This window comes from Gekko japonicus, unplaced genomic scaffold (genome assembly GCF_001447785.1).
Source record: "Gekko japonicus isolate JY-2015 unplaced genomic scaffold, Gekko_japonicus_V1.1 scaffold1284, whole genome shotgun sequence".
In the NCBI taxonomy this organism is placed as follows: Eukaryota; Metazoa; Chordata; class Lepidosauria; order Squamata; family Gekkonidae; genus Gekko; species Gekko japonicus.
The window spans coordinates 289,230-299,233 of record NW_015169212.1 but is presented as its reverse complement, the minus strand read 5'-3'; the positions used below and the strand labels follow the sequence as shown (position 1 = coordinate 299,233).

Below are 10,004 nucleotides of genomic sequence, written 5' to 3'. Positions count from 1 at the left end.
CAGGAATGCTGTCTCCAGTATAACCTCAAGGCTCTTACCAGAGTCAGCAAGGGTCAGTTGAGCCTCATCAAAAGGGGGGGAACATAATGTCCTTCAAGACTTCCACCTTCACAACCAGCATTACCTCTGTCTTTCCCAACTATAGTTTCAATTTATTCACTCTTAGCCATTTAGCCACAGCAGCCAGGTAGCAATTCAGGAATCTACTGCATCACCAGATTTGGATAAGAATATATATATATAGCTGAGTAACATGTGAATATCAAAGAGTATCGTCTGCATATCAATGAAAGCCAAACCCAGGCTGGTAAAGCTCTGGGAGAAGGAGGGTCTGGGTGCACCAGAGTGGAGACTGAGAAAGAGGCAGCGCAGGGCATCTTTTCTTGGAATTCTGAGAACATGAGGGTATGCACACAGACCTCTTCTCTGGGATGGCAGCCATTGACCATGTGCTCGCCTACAGAAGGAGAGGTCTTCAAGGTAATAGAAACTTTGTAGGGCTTTGTAACTTCCTAAGCTTAAGGAGCCTGTCCTATTTTAACATCAGATAGGGCATGTATTGTGAGAGTGACAGAGGATTTGCATTTGTGAACAAATTCTTTTGTATTTCATGCTCAATCTGGTGCTGTGATAAAAGTCTATTTGTAAACATTTTCTTTTTAATAAATACTTCATAACTTTGGATGCTGGCTGTGGTTCTCTGTATCACATAGACCCCCACTATCTTAGAAATGCTACTTTAAGAGGAGAGCCAAAAGGGGAGGAGGGCAGTTAGTTAGCAAGTGGCTGTTCCTCCAGGGACACACAAGGCAGCAGTCTGTCCTCATGGGGACCAGGCACTGGACAGCAGGAGACAGAGGCAAGGCCTCAGATCTTGGAAAGGAAGCTGGGAGTTCTGTCCCTCCCAAAGGACAATTCCTTGCTAAAAGGTGGTGTCGGGCTACCCTGAGAGTGGGAGAAATGACCCTCCAGGGACTTGGGAACCTCTAGGAGGACAGGATGGAATAATGCTTGTTCTGCCACAATGATTTGGCCTAAGGGCTTCACATAGAAATTGAAGAGTATGAGAGAGAGGACTATACCCTGTGGGAATTCCGCAGGGTAGTATATTATGGGTCTGCTGAGTTTAGAGAGCACAGGTATGCAATAGAGAGATGCAGCTGCATTGGCATCCCATTTGGTCTCAGATATTTCTTCATACAGCTCCCTGTTTTCTGTGTCCAGCTTCTATTCCAAGAATGTCACAGAGGAAGGACACAGATGGTGAGATAATATGAAATGCCACATGACTTGGCTTTACAATATCTGAGGCTCACTGTATTCAACCAGGTGTCCAAAGTCAAATGTATCATGTGAATTAAGTTTTCTGTAAAATAGCTTGCTTCTTCCTTTATTTTGGAAGCAGCAAAATGGCACAGAGCCAATGGCACCAGTTTGAATTCGAGCAATTAACTGCAGCAAATTTCTGGGATCTGAGTGCAAAATCAGTACTGCACTAACAGACTGCCTTCCGGGGTGCATATAAATCCATCAGTTCCTCATAAAAGGGGCAGAGGTAATGAAATCAAGGGTGCGGTTAGACAGTTGGAGCCATAGCAAAAAAAAAAATCAGATAAGGAACACTGAGCAAGGCAGTGCATGGCTTGAGAGTACAGGAAGCCCAGCCCATTTATCATCTCTTGAATGAGTAATAAGTCAAACTGGCATATGCAGCAGATGCACACTATTCCTTACACCTCTCTCTAAAAAAAGGTAAAGGTTCCCTTGCTCGAAAGCCAGTCAAATCCGACTCTAGGGTTGCGGTGCTCATCACCGTTTCAAAGCTGAAGAGCCAGCGCTGTCCGAAGATGTTTCCGTGGTCATGTGGCTGGCATGACTAAACACCAAGGCGCATGGAACACTGTTACCTTCCCACCAAAGTGGTACCTATTTATCTACTTGCAATTTCTTGCTTTCGAACTGCTAGGTTGGCAGGAGCTGGAACTAGAGATGGGAGCTCACAAAAACTCCCCCTCAGACTTCAATAAGGACAGTTACCAAACCAATGACCCTATGGTGAAGGAATGGGAATGTACCCTTGCTCCCACCATGTCCCTAAAGAAAAGAAGAAGACACTGTATAGAGGCTTTATCGGCACAATTTCTTTCTCTCTTCCTCCCCCAAAAGTGAGGACAAGATCATATAAACTGGGACTCTGCAGCCTGCTTTATTCTTTCTTTTTTTTTAAAAAATGGAAGAGAGTTTATAACATTCAGGATTGCCAACTTTTTCCCCCTGGCAGGATTTCTGCACCTTTCAAATCTGTGCATTCTGCAACTAAACCATGGACAGACCAAACTGGCTATAATCAACATAACTAATTCTCAAGATGGCCCCCTTCATGGACACTTAAATCCAGAGACTGAAGCCATGGACAGACAAGACAGATCTTTCTGCAAAGTTGAGGAAAAACCCAGGTTTACAGAAAACTATGAAATCTAAATATATATAGTTATTTATTGGGGGGTTAAACACCCTCACAACAATTGAAATAGCAATGAAGAAGGGGACAGCAAAGGATGAGATGGTTAGACAGTGTTATCGAGGCAACGAACATGAAATTAAGCGAACTCCGGAGCACAACGGAAGACAGGAGGGCCTGGTGTGATGTGGCCCATGGGGTCGTGAAGAGTCGGACTCAACTGTGTGACTGAACAACAATACAACAACTAATTACCTAAAACAGATGTTAGGCTAATTGGCCTGTAATTTTCTGGTTCCACACTGGACTCCTTTTTATTTGCAGTAAAAGTTTTTATGTGTAAGCACACTTCCTCAGATCTGTTCCACTGTTTCTGAGGAAGTGTGCTTGCACACGAAAGCTTATACCATGAATAAAACATTGTTGGTCTTAAAAGTGCCACTAGCCTCAAACTTTGTTCTTCTATTCCTGTCATTCAAGGCTGGTTATATGCTCCTGATATCTTTGAAGAAATGTGTGTTGTTAGTCTTAATTTTTTTTGCTAACTACTCCTCAATTTTAATTTTTGCTTGCTTGCCTTGTTGTCAACTTACATTTGTTATGCCAGAACTTGTGCTCCTTTCTGTTCACCTCAATCAGGGAAATCTTCAACTTTTTAAAAGAAGCCTTTTTGCCTTTTATGACTTCCTCGCCTTGAGTTATTAGCCATGCAGGCATCTTTTTAGACTTTCAGAAGAAAGTTAAAACAGAGAAGAGAGCCAGATCCCTCCAGGATGCCCTGGAAACTATTTAAAACTACGCTGATCAAGGCCCAGAAAGAATACATACCTCATTTTAGCAAAGTTCCCTCATTGGAAATCAAATACAATCACATAAAAGAGCTAAAACCTCTGGAAGCCATAAAAGATCTATAGTTATGCGCAGGGGTTTTTTTGTAGAAAAAGCCCAGCAGGAACTCATTAGCATATTAGGCCACACCCCTGACAGCGCAGCTCATTAGCATATTAGGCCACACCCCTGACAGCACAGCTCATTAGCATATTATCACATGTTCCCAGAAAGGTGGTCATCCAACCACACCCTCCTTTTGCTTCTTATTCTGTTTACTTTGTTGTCAAAACCCTGGGCTTTTTTTGTAGCAGGAACTTCTTTGCATGTTAGGCCACACACCCCTAATGTAGCCAATCCTAATGAGTGTCTCCTGTTATGTGTGGCCTATTATGCTAATGAGTTCCTGCTGGCCAACTCAGGAGCCAGCCGGAACTCTGTTCCTGTGCGTTCCTGCCCAAAAATAGCCCTGGTTATGCGAATGAGCCTGCCAACTTCTTTCCTGTATGCACATCATACAGTCACATAAACCACAAACCACATAATCCAAAAAAGTCCACAAGCACAAGCCCTCCTGGGGCAATAACAGTCCATAGGGAAAATACTGTCCAGTATACCCCAACAGTAGCGTACGTTATCTTAGACCATTTCGAAGACAATCCTTCATCAAAGGGTATCATGAGTCAAGGTAGGTGCCTGTGGATGAAAATACAAAAAACCAAAGAAACTACCAACTCCTTGCAAAGAATATTTTTAAATCATGCAGATACATTAAGAATCAATAGACTATACTTACAATGATCATTCACAAATCAAAATACTGTTTCTTATTAAGTGGAGTCCAAGGACTCTTAGCAAATTCACAACTCAATGGTATCAAGTCTAGCAGGCAAAAAGACTCCTAAGTTAGACATTCCAGCTAGTGGCATGATATAGTAAAGGGCAAATTGTCCCAGCTGTGTCTGATTGTAATGGCATCACAGGTGTCTTAAAGGGATAAAGGCATCATTAAAGAAAACAGGACAAGTCATTATGTTGATTAAGACCTGTTGGTTCCAGGGACTTAAATAGGTGAATAAAATGTGCCTCCTGTTGGTAAAGAATTTTTTGAGCATCTTAATTGGTATAGCACTGAAAACTTGGGGTATTTTCTTCAGCCTTAACTCATCACATCCCCTTTGCCTCCTCCCTGCCCTGCCTGTGAGGTGGCAACACAGTCCGTAACTGGCTAAGGTAAATTCACATGCCATCTGGGGATTGTTTTTAGGAATGAAATTATTTTATGTAATGGCTATAATTTTAACAATATCTATGGTGTATTTTTAAGGAGCTGCGGTGGCTCAAGTGGTTAAGATGCTGAACTGCAGGCTGTGGAAGGTCAGTAGAGCAGTTCGAGACCCGGGTGCCGCATGACGGAGAGAGCTCCCGTCTCTAGTTCCAGCTCCTGCCAACCTAGCAGTTCGAAAGCAAGAAATTGCAAGGAGATAAATAGGTACCACTTCAGTGGGAAGGTAACAGCATTCCGTGCACCTTGGTGTTTAGTCATGCCGGCCACATGACCACGGAAACGTCTTCAGACAGCGCTGGCTCTTCAGCTTTGAAACGGAGATGAGCTCCGCAACCCTAGAGTCGGATTAGACTGGCTTTGGAGCAAAGGAACCTTTACCTTTACCTTTTTATGGTGTATTTTATTTTACTGTTCATCACCCAGAGCCCTGTGAACTCAGGGATGGGGCAATTCATAATTTAAATTATAAATAAACAAACAAACAAACCAGGGCTGATCTTGCTTAGCTTCTGGGAGTTGATGAGACTGGCCTGGCCTGGCCCATCCAAGTGAGAGCGCAGAGCTTGTATGCCCTGAATATTTCTATAGGAATGAAAATTTCAGCAGCTTCTGCATTCTGTATTCTTCTGTAATAAGTTGTATCTACTAAGATCCCCCTCTTCTACTCAACTTCAAGATCCTTTTGTGCATCCACCGTCAGCCCAATGTTATTTTCAGTCACATCCCCACAAGCACTGTGGCCCACCCTGACTCCAAGCCTGACTTCTCAATAGAACACTGTAAACCCAGCCTGAAACGCACTGGCTGAGCTCCAGGGTATTGTTTTGCCTGAAAAGTTCAGCCATTTCAGGAAATTTTCTCTCAAAATGAATACTATGGACTGGACTTAGGACTGTGGGACTTTGGCTGTCTGGGGATCAAAATATTCCCACTTGGGGTATTTTCTTCAGCCTTTACTCATCACATCCCCTTCTCAGCATCTTGCAAATAACTTTATTTGCTCTGAATTCCCTCCCTCTCTGCGGAATCATTCCAGCCGGGAGTCCTGGATTTCCTTAAAAGGAGATGTGGCTCAGAGTCTCTCATTTTCTCTGTTAGGGCAAGAGCCCAGTAAACTACACAGGAGAGAGGCCAGCCCAGGCTTTTAGTAGGAGGGAGTGTCCCTAAATAACAGTTTGGTTCAGATGTACAATAGTCATTATGGACATATACCAAACTAATGCAACTGCTACAGATTTGCACAGATGAAATCCAGTCCCCACTGGCTCCAGAACCATGGTGTCTACCACACTATAGCATTCCATGACAGCCCCGTCCACTTCCCTCCCTCAGAGACAAGATTTTCCCTCCCTTTTTCTTTCCCTTCTGTGACTGAGCCGCCCTAGTTATCTGTTTTCTTCTTTCCTGAAGAACTCTGGCTGTCCCACCCTGTCACAGTATAATATTTTGGCTGTTTGCTCGGCCTAGGAACCTGAGAGAAGGAATGAGAGACCAATTTAATGTAGATGACTTAAACGGCACTCAAGAAGTTTTTTATATCCCAAATTAACAAAATAATTTATTCAACATAGAGGACAGAGGTCAGTTGAAATCAGGGGTAAAATTCCTGTGATAATTCAATATAGATAACACTGAGATAAAATCAGTATATGCACAGACTTTAGTTCTTAATATTTCAGGCTAATGAGAGTTTCTTAAGCTATTCACAGTTTCTTAAAATCTTTATGTTGAGAGGCTTTTGCTCCAATTTTTCTTAAACACTCCAGTACACTTTCTTTGAGTATTCACTGTATTCACTGACTCTTTTGGATTCCAGAAGGCTGGTACACTCTATTCTGTGCCCAAACGCCTTCTTTAATCACACCAATACTATTCTTGAGATTTATCTGACTCTTTAAGATCTTACAAGGCAATTTCTAATTGCACCAGACCAGGGATCTCTTCTTCACCCAAAGAGTGATTAACACATGGAATTCACTGCCACAGGAGGTGGTGGCAGCTACAAGCATGGATGGCTTCAAGAGGGAATTGGACAAACATATGGAGCAGAGGTCCATCAGCGGCTATTAGCCACAAGGTATAGATAGGAACTCTTGGTCTGCGGCAAGTGATGCTCTGTATTCTTGGTGCTGGGGGGGGCAACAGTGGGAGGGCTTCTAGTGTCCTGGCCCTACTGCTATACCTCCTTATGGCACCTGGTATTTTTGGCCACTGTGTGACAGAGTGTTGGACTGGATGGGCCATTGGCCTGATCCAACATTGGCTTCTCTTATGTCCTTTTGTTCTTCCGAGCTAACTCCCTGTTTGACTGGGTAGGGAATTTTCTTCTCTCTCTAGAATATCTATCCCCTTTCTTTGGCCTGAATGGAAGCCTCCGTCTAACTACCCAACCGTTCTTCCCACCTTTGCCCAGTTTTCCTGTCTGTGTTAAACTGCTCTCAGACAGGGCTACATTCCGAAACTGTCAGTACTTGACTCTTTTCAACTAGGGCTGAAATCAGACTGAATCCTTCTCAGCATCCAGTTCAGAAGTCTTTCTCTGCTCAGCTGATGCTAGCCAATCAGATCTCTTGGAATAGCCTGTCACTCAAGGCTCTCTGAGGAATTAACCCTTCACAGTCCTTTATCTGTTTACACAGCACTTTTAAGCTTTTGATAGTGCAGTCCGTCACACGCATATATCCAAAAAGAGGATTTCAGCAAGCACTGTTTTACTCTGGGTAAACTGAACTAGCCAGAATTTCCTCTTTGGGACTGTGATTGGTCCAGCTGCTAATTGGCAGCCCAGAGCACCTCCTGGCTCCTTCAAGCATTTTTTATGGAGAAGCTGCCTGGATTGGGACAAATATGCTATTTAAAAGGCAGTTGGTAGATGGGAAATTCCTGTCATGTACTTCACACAGAACACATTCATGATGCAAACAGAATCCAAGAGAGCTTGCTTTGTCTAACCAAAACTAATCACGGAGAGGGGATTCATTATTAGCCAGAGAATGTTTCTGTAATTAGTATGCACAAAACAGAGTGTACTATGAGTTGAGAAAAGGTTCAGAGTTTTCAGTGATCCCAAGTTGAAATTAAATCTGCTCAATGTGGCGCTGACCCAGTGCCAACTGCATTCTCTGCTTATTCAAAAAACAATTAGGAAAACCACAGGAAGGTGGAACTAGCACTGAATACTTCCCGAAACTGAGATTCAATGCTAAATTTCCATTGTATAACACCCTTGATTATCAGGCTTAGTATCTGCAGTAGGAATAAACTAGAGATTTACAACCAAAGATTTGATTAATGTGAATTTGAGAGTAGCCACATACCTATTTGGTTTTGCCACTCCTTGACCATCCATTCCTTTCCTATCATTGGCATGCAAGCTCTCATGTTTTGGGGAACTCTGTGAGATTTTTAAGCTGGACTTTTCTGTTCCTTCTTAAAAGCTGCACTGCATGTAAACATTCTAGCTCTAAGTTCTTTCATAGTGTCTAGTTAGAATTATTATGAACATTTCATGATGTCATAGAAACTCCATCAATGTGGAGATGGGGTTTGTGGGCAATAGGTTACTACACTTAAAATTGTACAAAGCCTAGAGAACTGTTATGTTTAGCACCAGTAATCCATGGAATCAACACTGCCACTAGATATTACACATAGGAAACTGTGACATGTAAGTAGGAAGCCCTCAGTATGCTTGTCTACAGAGTTGCCTGACCAGGATACCAAACAAGACAGTGGCCTTTGGACATAAATGACCTCATTTCCCTGGTCTTCAGACTGAATTGATTTCACTGAATACAAAGGCCTAGCTCAGTAATAGCAAAGAAGAACAAAACTGAACGAGATTTAGATAACTGTCAGTGCCATCCTATGTACAGTTAAACCGTTCTAAACCATTTAAGTTAATAGGCTTCGAAGGGTATATAACTCTGTTTAGGATTGCAAAGTTTAAATTTCAAAGTTATAAAGTGACAAGACTGTTAACTAGAATGACCAGAAGTAAATCAACTGTACACAGAAAGTAAATCAACTATTTCAGAATTTCTGCAAGAAAACAGGGATCCTGCCCATGTAATCATCTGCTGAAGTGGAAAACAAAAAATAGTCTGATGATCCTGCACATGAGGCCTTTAGCAGTGGAGGGCCTGAATAATCATACAGTGCAATCCTAAGAAGAGTTCCACCACCCCACTGGACTTCGTAGGGTGCGACTCTGCTTAAGGTGCATTGATAAGAGTATTACATCTGAAAATCAAACCAGGTTTGCAACCAATCTTGGATATCTGCTTCATTCAGCAAAAGCAATTGTTCTGTGCCGAGTAAAGTAAGTGAAAGATTTGAAAGTGTAGAAAAACAAGCTTTGAGATGACAGCTATAAATGCAAACAACAAAAAATGTATGCATGAGGAAATTGAGACACCTGAACTGATATAAGCACAGGAATGTTGACAGGCAACTATAAAGCAAGCTTCTAAAAGGCCATCAATCAATTCAAAATCCTCGTATCAGCACAATTAAAAACTGTCTGTTTTTCATGTTAGAAACTGGATACTCACACATTTAGAATTGTCCTTCTGTTTTCACATGTGCACACTAACAGTGGGAGAAGTACCGAAAAGTATTCTTGGTGGCATGTGTGACTTTAGACATAGTCTGAATAACTTTAGAACCTGATTCTCACATATGGTTGCTGCTAACCTTCATGTTGTTTCAAGATGTGTTAAGAGTTTAAGTGTTTTGAGTTTTTCTGTTCAAATGGGTTTCATATTTTTTTCTGTGAACTGCTTTGAAAGCTTTTTGCTGACAAACAGTATTAGTATTAAAACATTGTTAATAAATAAATAGCCATCAATTTAAAAAGCACCAATCATCCATTTGGAGAAGATGATGGGCCCAAATTCACCCAAGTCTTCCACACATTCCCCAGAAGAACAAAAAGACATCAATTCATACCGTCTCCCCCCAAATCTGATTTATACTGTCATATATAGTTTGTGTCACAAACCATTTGTTTGGTACTCTGCACATGGTTTCTAATCCACATGCACATTGCCCTTGGGAGATGGTGAGGCACATGTGCATAAATTATACTGAAAGTAAACAACCTCACATAAAGCAAAACCTTGTGCTCCATCCTCTTGCTGGACGTCATAAACTGAGGAAGCAGATTAAGGATCTGTGTAGATAACAGACACATGGTTTTTATACTTGTCAAGATATTAATTCTGCAATGACACTAGTCCTTGTACTATACAGTCCTCAAAGACTCTGAATCCAGAGGAAAAAAATTCAGAAACATTTGGAAGTCTTTCCCAGAAACTGATAGATAGGAAACACCTGAAAATATTGTAAAGGTGCCATTAAGAAAGCACAACCACATAAGAGTAACAATAACAGTGTGTCAGATGTAGCTTTAACTTTCCATCTATT

The 10,004-nt window shown here is 41.9% G+C and overlaps 1 protein-coding gene across 1 annotated transcript in view; it reads right to left on the bottom strand.

The window, feature by feature from the left end:
• CSRP1 (cysteine and glycine rich protein 1) overlaps nt 1-10,004 on the bottom strand; it is a 34,696-nt gene that overhangs the window by 18,043 nt on the left and 6,649 nt on the right. The window lies entirely within an intron of this gene.